This window comes from Camelus dromedarius, chromosome 12, assembly GCF_036321535.1.
Source record: "Camelus dromedarius isolate mCamDro1 chromosome 12, mCamDro1.pat, whole genome shotgun sequence".
Lineage (NCBI taxonomy): Eukaryota > Metazoa > Chordata > Mammalia > Artiodactyla > Camelidae > Camelus > Camelus dromedarius.
In genome coordinates this window covers 19,588,430-19,606,272 of record NC_087447.1, presented here as the reverse complement: position 1 = coordinate 19,606,272, position 17,843 = coordinate 19,588,430, and the positions used below count along the sequence as shown (strand labels likewise).

Genomic DNA, 17,843 nt, shown 5'->3' with positions numbered 1-17,843 from the left:
CGGGAGCTACCATACTGAGCTCTGTAGGTGTAGCCAACAGGTGTTCGGTTGGATCTCCAGCTACTAAATAGCACGTTTACATTTTATTGAGTTCACTCTGCCCTGTCCTCTTTGATTCCCCCTCTTTCCTGATGAATGGAGGACTGTGTCAAGAGAGGTTTGCTGGGTTTCGGGGTCTCGGTTTTCAGGGTGTAGAAACGAGGCACACGTTGGTGCTTGCTGTTCGTGGTACTGGTGGCAAACTCATGCAAGTGCTCTTGTTTCTTTCTACCCAAGTTAAAGTTCTATATTCTGAACTGAATCCGGTAATCTAGGTGTTGCCTTTAGATTACAGAGCAGGAAGTAATGTCATTTCTTTTGCTCTAGAGAGAATTTTGCTGGTAATGTAGGCTGTCCAATTAGCTTTCTTGGCAGCTGAATCTCACCATTGATTCTTATTATACCCATGGGAATATATCACCTCTATCTCTTTTTTTAAAGTGTTGCAATTAAAGCCACATAAACCCGCCTTACCCTTAAGTAGGGCTTCCCTTTGCTGTTCGTACTTCTGTGTTGTGATTCAGAAACTAGGCTCACGTGGAACGCTGGTGATTGACAAACAGGACTGTGTTCTCTAGCTACAAAAAAAAAAAAAAAAAAAAAAAGAAGAAAAGAAAAAAACCCCCAACAATGTCAGTATTCCCATTTTGAAGGGAAAGAAGAGAGAAACTGATTGATAATATTGACTCCAGTTTATATTATTTTGTTATACATTTTTCTGAATTTTTATTGTGTTAAACAGCTTGCTCATTAAAAGATAATAAAATGGGGAGCAAAACTTGTTATTGGAAAACCTCAGAAAAAGTCACACATGCTTACTTAGTTCAAGCACTTTTAGTTTTTGTGGACTTGCGTTCACAGTGCTGTGATTTTATAGTGTTTTTAATTTGCACAGTAATGTTTTAATGTAGTCAAATTGTTCCCAGATTTTAAGATGGAATTAAACACATCAAAAATGTACGTCATTAGAAAATCCCATTTGGTTATTTCAAATAACAACACTATAGTTCCATGTATTCCAGCATCTGAGCGTGGTGAAGCTCTTAGGATATATTTCATCTTTTTTTTTTTTTTTCCATTTTACCTTATTCTCTCTTTCCTTACTGTTTTTACATCAAACCCAGAGTACTGAATGAATAGTCCAAAATACAAATTCTGACTATAAAAAGTTTACAAGTCAGTTCCTATTTCTCTGCATCTCAAACTGTAAGATAAAGCAAATGTTAAGTGTTGCAGGCTCCAAGAAAGAATAGTTTAAGATTATTATAATTATGGTTCTAAAACAACAGTTATATGTTACTTTTCAACAAATATTAGGCACTCTCATATTTCTCCACTGAGGCACAGACAGTGAGGAAATTCAGTAAATGTAAGAACTGACAGTAATAATATAATAGTGAGAGCTAACATTTTTATGGGTTTCCCATATGATATATGCTATGCAAACATTTCACATACACTATCTCCCTGCATACTCACAAAAGCTCTGTGAGGTTACACCCAATATCGTTCCCATTTTACAGGTGAGGGAATAGATTTATTGAGGTTGAGCAACTTTTTTGAGGTTAAAAAACATAACAGGGATACTGATTTTCTGAAATAAAATATTGGATTTTTTTTTTCAGTTATTCATTGAGAAAACCAAGAGTGAACATCCTTATTTTTGCTACAATGGTCTGTCCCCCTTTTGAAGCACATTTTTGTGAAAATTCTAGCTTTCCTTCTAAACCTCCAACAAAAACAACTTCCACATATGGTGTTTATTTTCCAAAATAAGTCATGACTTCATCTTGAAAAAAATATCTCCACAAAACCAGAATACAAATGAGAACAATGGCACATAATAAACTGTATTGTTTTCATAAACAACGCCTTTTCCCTGAGGAGCGGAAATCACTAAAGGATACCACACTCAGGCTTGAATAATTTATAAATAATAAATAAGTTGCACCATCGGTCACAGAATTATCTAATCTTTCCTATTAAACTTGCTTCTTTCCTGGTTTTCTATTTTCCTGTGTGTGACTAAGACTCTCCTCCTCCCACGTAGGTGGGCTCAACATTGCACAAGCTTCCACTTCTCTCCTCCCCGCATGGACTAATTTATCAACTCTTTTAATTTTGAATGAACAACAAATACTCTTGCCTTTTTACCTCCATCACCATAATCATTTTGTCCAATTATCTCCAAGTTGAGATCCTTGACTGGGTCCCTTCCTTCTGATTCACCTTGAATATTTCTGCAAAATTACTTTTTCTTTTTTGGGGTGGAGGGAAGACGTAATTAAGTTTATTCATTTATTTATTTATTTATTTAATTTATTTTAATTTTCTTGACAGAGATACTGGGGATTGAACCTAGGACCTCATGCATGCCAAGCACACACTCTGCCCCTGAGCTACACCCTACTCCCCACAAAAAATTACTTTTTCTAAAGCACAGTTCTGCACTGCAGTTCACAACATTTTTCCTGGAGTCAAGTTACAAGGGTTCAAATTCTGGCTCCACCCCTGACTCACTCTGATTCTGGGACCATTCCTGAAACACTAGGCCTCAGGTTCTCTAACACAGGAATAACAGTATTGCCTATGGCACTGGATTGTTCTGAAGACTATATAAAATAAAGTTGGCACAGCACTTAAAATAGTGCCCAGAACCAAAATTATTATTATTATTATTATTATTATTATTATTATTATTATTATTATTATTATTATTATTATTACCACTACTACTACTACTACTATTATTATATTCAGGACAAAAGACTTCAGTGGTGTAAGATGGCATTCTAGACCCTCAAGCCAATCTATAGTTGCAATTGCATTTTCTCACAATTTCAACTCAATTCAATTCAGCATCAATTTAGCCAGAACCCATCTATACAATGGAGAGGATTAAAAAGCCAGACATAGTACTTACCTTGATGAAACTTGAAATCTGATGAGACTAATGGAATCATAAATAAATATGAGACTATATTTATGTGCCAGACTATATAGCACATTAAGTACCACACTGTGGTCCATGGCAGGAGGTGACTGGTTCTTTTGAAAAGGGATAGTGAGGAGAGGCTTAGAAGGTTGCATTGACAAGGCAGTATTTGGACTGGGTCTCATCGTAAGTGACAACTTCACCAGACCAGGCCCTTAAAGGAAGGGAGGATAGCACACAAAAAAGCACTGACACACACTATACTCAGCTATACAGGACCCTATTACATACTTGCCTGAGTCTCCCCCTCCTCAAGACTTCTACTATCCTCTCTTAGAATTCCCATTTTCCCCTCAACCTCAACACCTACAAATCTTTTCTAGCTCCTAAGACTCAATTTGGAAGTTATTTAGTCAAAGAAGCCTTGATTTCACGATTTGGAAATCCTCTTTATTTTTCATTCCTATAGCATGTTAGCTAGATCCTTCTGTGGTGCTTCATGTATCTTATCTTCATAGTTATTTATGTGTAGAATATAAGCTCCTTGAAATTAGGAGCTATGTAAAATTTATTTTTGTACCTCATATAACACTCTGACAATCTCTAGTAAATATCCAGAAGATATTTGTATAATTAAATGAATGTTGTTTTAAAGCCAGAACAACTCAGGGTGGAAAAAGGACTTGCTCAAGTCACTGACCATTACAGTAAGTTCCTTAAGGACAGAAATATGTTATCCTTGTTCACCACTATACTCCTGATGCCACAAATACTTTCGAATCAATATCAGATCATACCAGTGGCAGAAATAATAACAAAAATCTAGTCTTCACAACTCCAAAGTCATTACTTGTATCTTTAAATTATAAACTTTTGTATAATTCAAAATCTAAGATAAATGCACCCTTCTCACAATGCTATGTTAATTTCTCTACTATATGAATATTATAGCTAAACTTATTCATTCATTTGACTTTATATAGATGATTATGTACTAACATTTGTATATTGTATTGTTTCTCCCTTTATGGCTAAAAATAATTAAAATGTATTTGTGTTTAAGCTATCCTTTTCCATTTAACTTTTATGGAAATTCTAGACTTGCACGATTAGATGGATTCTATTGAAATCATGCTGCAAAAGAATGGAAGCAAAAGCACTGGGAGCCAGAGGATTGTCAATTAAATGAGTAACTTCTGCAAAGGTCAGAACGTGAGATTACAGATTTTGCTGAACATTAAATTTGGCTAAAAAACAAAAGCAACAGAAAGACAAATCTCAGCAGATTGGTTTAATTGAATAGTGTTTTCAAATCCACTTTCATTAGCTACAATTCTGCAGGACCCAGCGGTTCAGGAAAAGAGTCCCTTTCTAGTAGCTGATGGAGATAGTAAAAAGCCATCTTAAAGTCTGGGTTTATTAAAAATGACTGAAAAGCATTACAGGGCAGTGGTGACTGTAATCACTGATTTGCCAACCAGTGGGGTGGAGTTAAAAATGCATTAGAATTTGTACAAAAGAAAGCAGAAAGCAACGGGTCTCTATTGTTTCTGTCATAGTTAAATGAACCGTTATTTCCCTTTGAGTGGCTAATAATGTAAGGCCTGTAAAAAAAGAAGAAACATTCCCTTTTGGAACGTGAATAACATGAAATCTAGTACTAATGAAATGGACAGCTTCTTTTTCTATGTATGTGTGTGATGTATTCATTGAAACACACACACATTCAGGAAGAAGAAGGAATCTCTTAGAATGGACAGCAGTATCTTCAATCTTTTTATGACTAGGGTTTGATCAAGCAGAGCACACAGAATTAGAATGTAAAACGTAACTCCAAGGAGGAGGGGAATAAACAGCTCTAGAAGGTATCTATAAAATCTAACTATGTACACTAATATTAATTCTTGTCATTAATTTCAAGTCATTCCTTGATTTTGTTTATAAAGATTTCACACTCCTGATCTTTCCATCCATGTTCATCTCTCTCTCTCTATTCATATACTCAAAAATATTTACTGAAGGAGAGGTGAGTAAGAAGTTATAAGATCACTGCCCTCATGCAGTTTGTGGCTTAAACATGGAGGCATGCGGTAACCAAATAATTTCATGACTGTATCATTACAAATGTTATAAGGAATTCAATTAAAAAAAAAAGGCACAGGGTGCTGTCATCAAGGCCAGCTTCCCAGGCATAGACTCTCAATAGTCTCATGAGAGCTCATGTTCAGAGAGGCTGCAGAATTGTTTTGATGCTCTCCCACTGCTGTCTTGAAATTCTTGATAATTAAAATGATCAAACTTAAAAATCTGAAGTTGTGTAATAATTAAGTCCACTCGTGTAATGGAACATGCACATGTGCAGAGGCACCGAGGAACTTGAGTTCCATCATTCCTCACCGCTCCGTTCATATGTAGCACAGAATTCTGATGAGCGTAGGGTATTGGGAATTTGGTGATACTTAAAAGAGTATAAGAGTATAGGAGATGAGCATGTGACATCTAAGAAGACTGAGTAAGCAAGCCTACTGACGCCCCTGGAGGCAACACTTCCTGTTCTAACCGGAACTTACTTGGAACGTACAAAGAGGCTAATGACACTGAAAGAAACATGAAGGACCAAGAAACTCTATCATATTCTCCCTTATTCACGTTACCTCCCTGTGTCAGCCAATCACTTATGCTAGATGCGATGACATTGAAGCAAAAGGGAGGAAAGAGTAACCCATAGTTCCTTTTCCTTTCTGTCCTTTTTTTATCCATCAGTAAGTTGAAAGTAGAAAACGTTGATAGAATGTGTGCATATAAGAAACAAGATTAAAAAAATCTAAATTAGTTTTGTGCAACATTTCCTCTGTTCTAGTAAGAAGGAAATATATATGCATGTATGAGCGACAAAATAAGAATTGGGTAATTCCTATTAAGCTCATTGGCAGTGAAAACTGGCTTTGCACACAATAATGATAAATATCAAAATATAGTAACTTAAAGCTGTACACTATAATTTAATAATTTATTAAAGTAATGCTAATAATTACAAATTTTAACTTTTTCTTTACTTAGAACATTGAATAATAAATAAAAAACACCCTGACAAGTCAAGAGAGAAGGAAAAAGAAGAAAAAAATCTTTATAACCTACTTTTCTTAACGCTTTTGTTTTGTTTTTTGAACACATTTTCGTTTGGGGTTGGGCTCGGCAAGTCATGCAAATGGACCTGCGTAAGAATGTGTAGCAAAGATCTGACTTAGCCTGGGAAGTAACAGAAGGACTTCTTGCCCAGTGATAATTAAACTCAGAGTAAAGATAAGCAGGAGTAAGGCCAATACAAAAGGCCATAGGAGGCCTGGAAGTGGGTGGGGAGGATTGAATGTTCTAGGCAGAGAGTCAGATCCAAAGACACTAAAGGAAGAAGGAGCTAGGAGTGTTCGTGGAACAGAAATAAAGTCAATGCAGTTGGAACTTAGCAAGCAGGCGAAAGATTGCCCAGGGCAAACCTTCCACCACTCTGCAGGTCCAGAAAGAGGAAAAACAAAAGGGCAGAAACCAGGGCAACTGGCATACCCAGGCTTGATATGGAGGAAAGCCAGCCCACACTATTGTTACATGCCTGGCACTCTGCTGAGTGATGTTACCTTTTCGGTCTTCCAACAACAAAGTAAAGTGGGATTTACTAGTTTTTCAGACAAAGAAATATGACGCTCAGATAGATTGAGAAATTTGTCCCAGGTCATATAGCCAGTGAGTGACAGTCACAGATAACACATTCTTTCTGAATATGAACTAAAATATATTCCCTGGGAGGGAAGGGACCTGGCCTGTCTTTGTGTTTTTATCTTCTGAGCAGATAGACCAATGCTTGACACATAATAAACTCTCAATATTTGTTAAATGAATGAATGAATGACTTGAGTGAGTCTTATTTGGCAAATCCACTGTGTCTTCATGAATTCAAATGGATTTTAGAATATTTGGGTAGGACTTTTGTAAACTTTGAGAACCAGTAATATTTCCTTTCAAATGAACTACAAAAAATGAAAAGGGAAAATAGCAGTTTTAGTTGAAAGAGAAAAGACAAGAAGGGGGTTATAGACTTTGCCTTTATTAACTGTGTGACTTCGGGCTAGTCACCCCCCTTTAGTTCTCATTTTTTTTCAATAGAATAGAACAGGTCATGTGTGAGTTTCTTTCCAGATCTCACACGGTTTGATTCTGTGAGTTGTCTGCCAATCATAGAACTCAATGCATAAACTTTCTCTTTTGCAACAGAGAGGAAACACAAAATATGATACACAAGATTCTAAGGCACCAAATTCCTCAAACAAGCTCATTCCATTCATTCATTCGTCCATTCCTTCTTTAGCGTGCCTTTCTGAGAGGTGTACCATGTGCCCACAAGACGTCTCCTGCTGAAATGATGAAATGGACAATGATCTCCATTTCTGGAAGCAGGAAGACTCAGAGGCAGTAAAACATGGGTTGGAGTTTATCTGCTACTCTAACATGGTAAAAACCAAATCTGTTTCCACTTTGAATCATGACTCAGGTAGCAAGCAGAGCCAGCACTTCTGTAATGCAGAGTAATAATGCCAGCACCCTTCGGAATAAATTCTGACATGTGACTCATTTGACTGCTTTCCTCACTTTCAGCTATAAAACCTCCTACACAGAACAAGATCTGCGCCTTCCACTCATAAAGTCCAATCCCATTGACACAGAGGCGAGCATGTGATCAAAAAGGGCATGGTAGGAAGAATCACGGGCTCTGGCTCACACAGGGCCCAGGAGGCAGAGCCCGTGGAGAGCAGACAGACACCACGTTCCTCCATCAAGGTATGACTTTCTTGGCAGAGCAAGAGTCATTTCTTACGGGAAGTGAGCATCACAAAAGGATGAAGCATGAGGGACCAGGTCTAGATGTTTGGGGAGGATTTCTGTCGTTTCTAATATTTGGGGAGGAAAAGCTAATGGAGAAGGCAAGTTTTCCTTAACTGCTTGTGAAGAGTAGAAAACATAGAAGGATACAAACAAATAAACAGCCAACACTAGCCGATAGCTGGAGGATTCTGGCAAGTACTACAAATAGATCTATTTTTAAATTGAAGGATTGTATGAGCTAATTACACTTAAAAAACAGTCACAATCCTTAAAAGCAAGGAGATTGCAGAATGTGCCTCACAGGCCTCCAAGTTCAGGGGGGACGCAGATGCTGGGCTCCGAAATCAGTTGCCACATTTGTACCAAGGCTATGTTTCTACTCAAGCTGCTCCCAGTCAATGATTGAGCAAAGTGGGCTTGTCTCTGTGAGATAAGAGACTCCTCCGACAGCTGACTCTGTCTTGAGGACTCCCTAACAGCTTTACTGAATCTGAGTCTGCACAGTGAACTGGGACCCTTTGATCTAACCTCCATTCAGCTGGGGTAAGAAGTGAATCCTGGGAATCTGTAACACAAAAACTCCCTGCAAACAAGAGTCCAGGACCAGATAGGTTCACTGGGGAATTCTACCAAACATACAAAGAACTCATACCAATCCTTCTTGAACTCTTTCAGAAGACTGAAGAGGAGGAAACACTCCCAAAGGCACTTTATGAAGCCACCATCACCCTAAAAGTAAGACTAGATAGGTAATACCAAAAAAGAAAATTACAGGCCAATATCTCTGATGAATACAGATGCACAAATTCTTAACAAGATAGTATCAAACTGAAACCAACAACACATAAAAAGGTCATACATCATGATCAAGCTGGATTCATCCTAGGGTCACAATGATGGTTCAACGTACACAAATCAATCAATGTGAGACAGCACATCAACAAAAGAAAGGCCAGAAACCACATGACCACCTCAATAGATGCAGAAAAAGCTTTTGATAAAATTCAAAATCCATTTATGATAAAAACTCTTACCCAAGTGGGTATAGAGGGAACATACCTCAATGTAAAAAAAGCCATATATGGCAAACCCACAACCCACATAATACTCAGTGGTGAAAAGCTGAAAGCCTTTCCACTAAAAACTGGAACAAGACAAAGATGCCCACTCTCACCATTCAACGTAGTACTGGAAGTCCTAGCCACAGCAACTGGGTAAGAACGAGAAATAAAAAGTATTCAAATTAGAAGAGAAGAGGCAAAATTTTCATCATATGCAGATGACATGCTATATATAGAAAACTCTAAAGATTCCGCACAAAAATTACTAGAACTGATAAATGAATTCAGCGAGGTGTCAGGATACAAGGTTAGCATACAGAAATCTGCTGTATTTATTTATACTAACAATGAAATATCAGAAAGGGAAAGAAAAAAATTCCTTTTTAAATAATATCAAAAAATAAAATAGTTAAGAATAAACCTAACAAAGGAGGTGAAAGACATATTCTGAGAACTACAAAACATTAATAAAGGAAACTGAAGATGATTCAAAGAAATAGAAAGATATCCAATGCTTTTAGATTAGAAGAATTAATATTGTTAAAATGGCCATACTGCCCAAAGCAATCTACAGATTTAACACGACCCCTATGAAATTACTCATGACATTTTTCACAGAATTAGAACAAATAATTCAAAAATTTATGTGGACCCATAAAATATGAGAATTGCCAAAGCAATCCTGAGGAAAAAGAACAAAGTTGGAGACATAACCCTCCCAGACTTCAGACAACACTATAAAGCTACAATAATCAAATCAGCATTGTATTGGCACAAAAATAGACATACGTATCAGTGGAACAGAATAGAGAGCCCAGAAATAAACCGTCATGCCTATGGTCAATTAATCTGAGACAAAGGAGGCAAGAATATACAATGGAGAAAAGACAGTATCTTCAGCAAGTGGTGTTGGGAAAGCTGGACAGCTGCATGTGAATCAGTGACGTCAGAACACTCCCTCACACCACACACACACACACACACACACACACACACACACACGCACCAAACTGCCTCAAAATGGCTTAAAAACTTAAACATGAGACAGGACAGTATAAATCCCCTAGAAGAGAACATGGGCAAAATATTCTGACATAAATCGTACCAATGTTTTCTTAGGTCAGTCTCCCAAGGCAACAGAAATACAAGAAAAATAAAGCTAATGGGACCTAATCAAATGTATAAGCTTTTGCACAGCAAAGGAAACCATAAACAAAATAAAAAGACAATCTACAGTCTGGGAGAAAATATTTGCAGATGATGTGACTGACAAGGGCGTAATTTCCAAAATATACAAACAACTCACACAACCCAATAACAAAACAAACAAAAAACAACCCAATTAAAAATGGGCAGAAGACCTAAATAGACATTTCTCCAAAGAAGACATACAGATGGCCATTGACACATGAAAAGACGCTCACCATCACTGTTAGAGAAATACAAATCAAAACTACAATGAAGTACCACCTCACTCTGGTCAGCCTGGCCATCGTTAAAATCTTTAAGGAACAAATGCTGGAGAGGGTGTGAATAAAAAGGAACCCTCCTACACTGTTGGTGGGAATATAAATTGGTGCAACAACTATGGAAAACAGTATGGAGGTTCCTTAATAAACTAAAAATAGAATTACCATATGATTCATCAATCCCATTCCTGGGCATATATCCAGAGAAAACTCTAATTTGAAAAGACACATGCACCCCAATATTCATAGCAGCAGTATTTACAACAGCCAAGACATGGAAGCAACCTAAGTGTCCATCGACAGATGACTGTATAAAGAAGTTGTGGTGTATATATATACACATATACACACACACACACACACACACACACACACACACACACAATGGAACACTACTCCAAAGAAGAAATAATGCCACTTGCAGCAACATGGGTGGACCTACTGATTATCACACGAAGTGGAGTAAGTCAGACAAAGAAAGGTGAGTATCATACATCACTTATGTGTGGAATATAAAATATGAAACAAATGAGCTTATTTACAAAAGAGAAACAGACTTGCAGGCACAGAAAACCAACTTACAGTTACCAAAGGGGTAAAGGGGTTGAGGGCAGGAAAAACTAGGCGTTTGAGATTGGCAGATAAAACTACTACCTATAAAACAGATAAACAACAAGGTCTTACTATGTAACACAGGGAACTATATTCAATATCCTGTAATAAACCATAATGAAAAAGAATATACATATACACATATATGTATAACCAAATCACTTTGTTGTACACCAGAAACTAACACAATATTGTAAGTCAACTATACTTCAATAAAAATATATTTTAAAAAGTTCATCCTGAGCTGATGGCCCCCCCCAGCCTTCCTCTCAAATCCATCTTCATTTTCTTCCAAAACTCTTAATTTTTAGAAAATCTGGTCTTGGTGTCTGCTTCTTGGGAAACCTAGACTAACACAACGATGTATCTGGAGAAGAAACATGCTGAGTGAACCATTCTTATTCTCAATCTGGTGAATGAGTTATGAGGAACATATTATTTCAGCACTTCCTGAATTGAAAGGAACATGGACAAACTGAAATATGCTGAGCACTAATTATGTTTTGGGACCCATACTAACTGTCTCTCATGCCTTATTTCACTTAATTCTTTCAACAACCCTATGTAGTATTTCCTTTACAGATGAAACTGTGACTTGCCAGCTCATGAACGTTGGAGCCAGAATTCCAAGCCAGGTCTTTCCTTTATTGGTTTAAAGTAATTTATTGCTTTAAAGTGCTTTATTTATTTTAAAGTCTATGCCTTTAACTACCCTGTGTTACAGCCATTACCAACGGCGCCCTTGATATCATTTTATATGGTAAGACGATATTAATAATATTCCTGTAGAAGTAAAAATACCCGATTCATCACAACTAACACTACCCATCATTACCATCGTCATCATCTTCGTCTTCATCATCAGCATCACCAGTCAAAATTCTAAAAGAGACTTATAGTTATGGAGTATTTATATATGCATTCTATTCTTAAGTTCTTATGATTACCCAGCGAATTAGGCAAACCTTAGAAATAAAGCTCAGAGATGCTCTCTCAACCTATGTCCAGCATTTCTTCACTGTATCATGCCACCTCCTTCTCTATACTACATCTTTGCCCAAGGTGAACTAAGGATGTTGGAGATTTAATACTTTCTTTGCATACCGGTTTTCAACTGCCAATAGGACACTTGAAATCTTGCTTTAATAGCTGGACTCAGTAGGACCAATTTGATGTCCTTATTCTAGAAACAGCTTTCTCTCTAGGACCAGGAGGACTGAGCAATTTGGGTGGTATTATGGGAAACCTTTTGCCTCTGGGTCAAAGTCACTGGGCTCCAGACCAAGTCAGTAATGATCAAATGCCAGTCTGTCTGACAGCTGTCTGCTGGCCTCTGTGAGAGGGCCTCCAGCCAGTCACCTGTGGGCAACCTTCCATGCAGCATCCGGTGTCTGCTGCCATTTGTAATGACAGGCACAGCAGAAAGGCTGGCAGTTCAAATAGACATGGAGACCCCGGTATCCATTATTCGAGACCAGCACTTAAATCCTAATCTAATAACAGCTCCCAGACCAGTAGCAATTTCTTTTCCAAAGGAGGGTCTTTCTCTGTTGCATCTGCCCTACTCATCACCCTACAACTTTCTCTTTTCCAAGAGTGAGATGAAAATTTACCTTTGAATTAAGCACAAGGTCAGATAAAATAAGTCACTGTGAGCAGTCATTATATTTTCTGTCACTGGACCAATTAAGATTTCCAGCTGTCATTTTCTGATGTTGCAGCTCCATTAAAAACGACACTGAGATGCATTGATCTGTGTCAAAGCTGCTTCAGAGGGAAAATTGGACCAAAAATAATGATAATTGTCATAGGATGTCACACCATTAAATGAAAACATAAAAAGCAAAATGCTGTGGGGAATCTGCAAAGTCATCCTCCTTGTCGAGGTGAGACCACGTCACACCAAAGCAAGCCCAAGGGTTCCGCGATCGCCCCTTCTCTGTGGTGGACACCCTCCTTAATCTCTAAAACAGATTCTGCCCAGCTGATGCTGATTTGATTATTTGATTTCAATTGGATTTTCAAACTTTTCATTTGAATAGGAGAATCTTTCTGGGATCTCAAGATTTATGCAAAGTAGGTCATCTACATCACATACTTGAAAAAAGTTCAGGCCATTAGATTCACTTTACCAAAACTGTAAATTCCATCCAATACTTGTGTGACTGAAACCTAAAATTATTTTTTGCCCATCAACCTTGAGGGGCATATATATGTGTGCATGTATGTGTGTGTATGTGTATCTGTATATATTTGGTTCATGGAGTTCTAGTTTAAAAAAAGTACAGCATTTATTAGAGGTGAAATGGTGAATAAGTAAAATAAGTTAAAATTACATATAATAATCATCATCACAAGAAGAAATGAAATGTTCCAAGGTCACAAAGGAGAAAGGGTGCTCCCTCCCCCTCAAGTGACTGAAAAGACAAAAAGCAGAGTTTAACAAGCAAAGATATATTGGTAAAATGTGACTGGATTTACAACAAGGTGAAAACAGGAGATGCCCCTACTTGATCTCATTATCTGAATATTTATTTCTTGGAAGGAGGAGTTCATTATTTCACATTTCCCTGAGCCTGGAACAAAAATGTAAATTTCTGAAATAACTTGAAACTCAAAGGACCATATTTTGTCTGAACACATTGTCAAATTGTTCAGTTGGCTTCTTGTCAGAGGCTACAGCGCATCTTTCCATGGGATACATCTTTCTTTACTAATGCTTTCAATTTGGCCAGTCCATCAAATAATCGTTTGCATAAGATCTTGCTAGAATCTCAAGATCTATGCAAAATGGGTCATCATCTTCTTGTGCTTTAAAAGAATTTTTTTGGTTGATTAGATTCATTTTTCCCAAAATTCAGACTCCATCCAGTCTTTCCATGCCTGGAACCTAAAATTCCTTTTGTCTATCAGTCTTGGGGGGCATTAAGGGACAGTTCTCAATGTAGTAGATTTTACTCCTTGGAAATTACGAGATACAAACTGGTAGTGAGGTACAGCCACTTACACAGACTCACAAGTTTCAATGATCAAACTTTTAAGATTTTTATGAGTCAGTTATTGACTGCTGTCATTAAAAATTAAATTATATAAATTTACAATTAAGTAAATTATAGTAAGAACAAAGGTAATAGATAGTCAAAACTCATTGCCTCCCAGTGACTTTCACACTTTGTACTATTACTGTATTGCATGGAATACTATACAATGGTGTGTCCTGCACATCTCTTCCCAGCTCTGTGTTCAGTGACATCACTTTGGTAACTTTGTTTCATCATTTCATTTTTGTCATTTGTTAACACTGCTGAAATATTAACCAACATTTATGTTGGAACTACACTCATGTGCATTGCAAACAGATTGTCTATGAATACAACAGTTCAGCTAAGATCAGTGAGAGCATTGTACAAGAATCAATTAGCTACTTGGAGTAAATTGGGTTGCATATTTCAATAATGAAAAACTCCATATGTTTTACATCAGTCAGATTTATAACAAACTTATGCATGTGTACATTTATATTATGTATAATATATTTTATATACAAGTATAATATATATTTTTTCTTTTAATGGGAGATGAGCCTGTTGTTAAATATTTACCAGCAAAGATCTGGATAAAACTGACTAGGGGAAAAGTAACATCAGATTATGGAGGGCCTTACAAGCCAGGTAAAGTGAAATACTTCATTGCCATACAGAGCAGTGGAAATCACATTAATTATCTTGGCATGGGTCTGTGAAATTTAAGTGGCCTTCACAAAATCTGGCACACCTGTTCTGAGAAACCCAGAAAATGCATTTCACTGTTTCTTTCAAGACTGGTACTTGAGTGAAGCATGAATTAACAAGGATCTTCTGATGAAGGGAGGGCTCTACGTGGAACTTCAAAATGAAGAGGAGTCATATTTTCGTATCTTTCCTGCATATAAAAGCATCTTAAATCCTTTTAGCTCACTGTAATTTTCCTTTTCTCTAAGAAGAAAAAAATAATTAAGCATGATCCACCTTCTAGTTAGTATCTATATTTTAGGGTTGCATGAAATAAGGAATGTTTCACAGGTCCATTCTTATATACTCCTTCAGTACAGTTTATTTTTAAAGAAATAATATGAAGTGCTTTTAAAGGAATTTCAATAGATTTCAGTCATCATCAAATAGATTTCAATGCACAAATTGTTTGCACAGGAATTTCTTGCATCATTTGCAATAATGCAAAAGTGGAAAGAACATAAAAAAGGACCAGCTAAATACCTTAAAGCAATCCACCCAAGCAATACCATTTAATCTTTAAAAAGAATGAGGAAGATCTATATGCAATAACATGAAATTATGTCAAGCAAATAAAGGCAGCCCAATCTGCATGGTTTGAATGCATTATCTAAAAATTAGAAATATACTATATTTGATTAAACATAGAAACATTTTTGGAGAATTTACTTTAAACTGTTAACACTGACAACCTCTGAGGAATGGGGAGCTTGGTTTTGGGACTTTTACATTTTATTTTATTCTTTTGTATAGTGTACATTTTTTTTCAATGAGCAAGCATTAATCTAATAATAACAAATGCCAAAAAGTCATCTTAGTAAACAGATGTTCCAGGTAGATTTTGGTCTTTGGTTCTTCTTGCAGGTGGAAGTGGGGAGGGAGGGATTACAGCACTGACAATCCAAATGTTATCAACTTAATACTTGCCAAGGTGTGCAAAACCTTCAGCTCCTTCCAAGGTCATTCTAAACCTTACATTCAGAGGAGAAATAAAGAAGTCCCACTTATGCACACAAAAAAACCTGATGGGGTGGAGGTGTTAAATCATATTAGTATTTAAGATCCTGAGAGATCTCGTAAAACTCAACTAGTTCTCATCCTTTTTCATGTCACATCTGGACTAGACATTGCTTCATGAAATTGATGGCAGATAAATTAACCCACAAAAGAATCATCCTCTATTTGTGTTCAGCCCCCAGGGGGATTTCCACATTCCTTCAAGGGCACACTGAGACAAGTAGAAAGGGATGGGATATTTTTGGATGACAAGGACCTTTTGCTTGTGCACTTGCTCACAGGTTTAAGGGTATACCATGTAGGCCTTTCTACCTTGATGCTGTCATCCAAAAATCCCAAACCTGAGTGAACCACTGCTATCCATTGTCAGTTCCACAAGCCCAGACTACCTCTGGGTGAGAAGTTAGAATGGAGGAGAAATGGAAGTTGAAGGGAAGAGGACAGTAAAAGAGGGACAAGTAAGAAAAGTGGAGAGGACAATGAAATTAAGCATGAAATAGCCAAATCAGACGCAGTGACACTAATGATTTTGTCTCATGATGTACAACACTAGACCATTATACACAGATCATCAACTGATCTCTCTCCAACCTATTACCATGTTAGCATATGCACAGACATTTAGCCCTCTTGGGTGGCAGGTGTCATCTCAGCCCACCTGCTGTTCCCACTGAAATGGCAGGGAATCCTATGAGATCCTACTCATGCTTCTATTTGTTTACTTGGCCATTCTCTTGGTACGTGCTGCGCATTAACTCCATGCCGGGTCCTGTGCTTAATGCTGGTGATAACAAGCAAAAGTCAGACTCATTTTCTGCCATTTGAGTCACAGTTACTTTGGTGACCTCATTTCCTACAAACCTCCCTTCCCTCATTTTGATTCAGTCACTTTTTTTTCCCCGTCATGCTGCCATCTGTTTTTACACCTTGCAGAAATTTGCAGTGAGTGGTTGCTCCACTTGGAACGCCCTTTCCCTAGACATCCATATGGCTATCCCCCTCTCTCCAATGAAGTCTTTGTTTAAATGTCAACTTCTCAAGGAGGCCTACCTTCCCCAACTCATTTAGTTCTGCAGCAACTTGTTCTTGAGCAAGAATGGCTAGAAGATTTGGATGGAATGATTGTTCAGAGTACCTTTCTACTGTCCCATTCTATGGTTCTTGGCAACCTCATTCCTCTTAACTTTTCCTTCTACCTGCTTATAATGAGTGACTTCGTTCAGTCAAGAGAAGGTTCTGAGAAGCCAGAGAAAATACACCATCAGCATTGCTGGCCCAGTCGCCACCTCATCTCAGGTTTGCTCCTCTAGATGATGAAGAGTAAAGGCGAGACCAAGCAGTCCCCACCCTCCAACCCTCTGACAGTCTCTGTCTTTACAGCAGCACAGGGAACGGTGGTCAGGAGGCTTACATCAGAAGTGTCATGGCAGGAAGAGTGTGTCATTGCAAAAGAGATACTGAAGACAGTAATATGGTTCAAACTGATATAATTTATTCATCAAGAATGACACCCACAAAAATCTTTTAGAAACCAAACTGCCATAAAAGAGTCCAGAAAGTTCTGTTACATTATAGGAGATGAAGAAATTGTGAAGAGTGGTGCTGTTCTGAAGCAAAGGGGTCTGGGAGTAGGCCCTGGTGGACTCCAGAGCAAGAGAGTAATAATGCTGAAGCCCCTTAGCATTCCATACTTTATTTTTGTCCTAGGACTTTCCTACACAATTTCTAGTAGGATGATGAGAAGATCAACAGTGGAAGAAAGGAGAAGGAAATGAGGTACTCCAGAAGTACCATGTGCAGAGACTCAAGGGGTTTTGATCATAGTTTTCCAACTCTCAGTAGTGATGTATAGTGCTGACAATCAGGTGGTGGATCTGTGAGTCTGAATATGAACTGAGTCATAGACCAAGATAACCTTGGTCTAACCACAACTCATAAATTGTTCTGTAAAATCATAGAGACATATGTAAGTGAGATGGATTTAAAAAATTCCAGATGAAAGCCAACATAAGGCATCATCTCAATGTGGGTAACCCTGTAAATCCAACACCCATCCAGATATTTA

At 37.5% G+C, this 17,843-nt stretch overlaps 1 protein-coding gene across 7 annotated transcripts in view; it reads right to left on the bottom strand.

The window, feature by feature from the left end:
- LRRC4C (leucine rich repeat containing 4C) overlaps positions 1–17,843 on the bottom strand; it is a 1,085,469-nt gene that overhangs the window by 254,955 nt on the left and 812,671 nt on the right. For 6 of the 7 annotated variants that reach the window (XM_064492434.1, XM_064492435.1, XM_064492432.1 and 3 more), the window contains one exon: positions 514–617. The exons of the other annotated variant lie outside the window; for it this stretch is intronic. The gene's annotated coding sequence lies outside the window, so the exon portion shown is untranslated. The remainder of the gene's footprint in view (positions 1–513; positions 618–17,843) is intronic. 7 annotated transcript variants of the gene reach the window in all.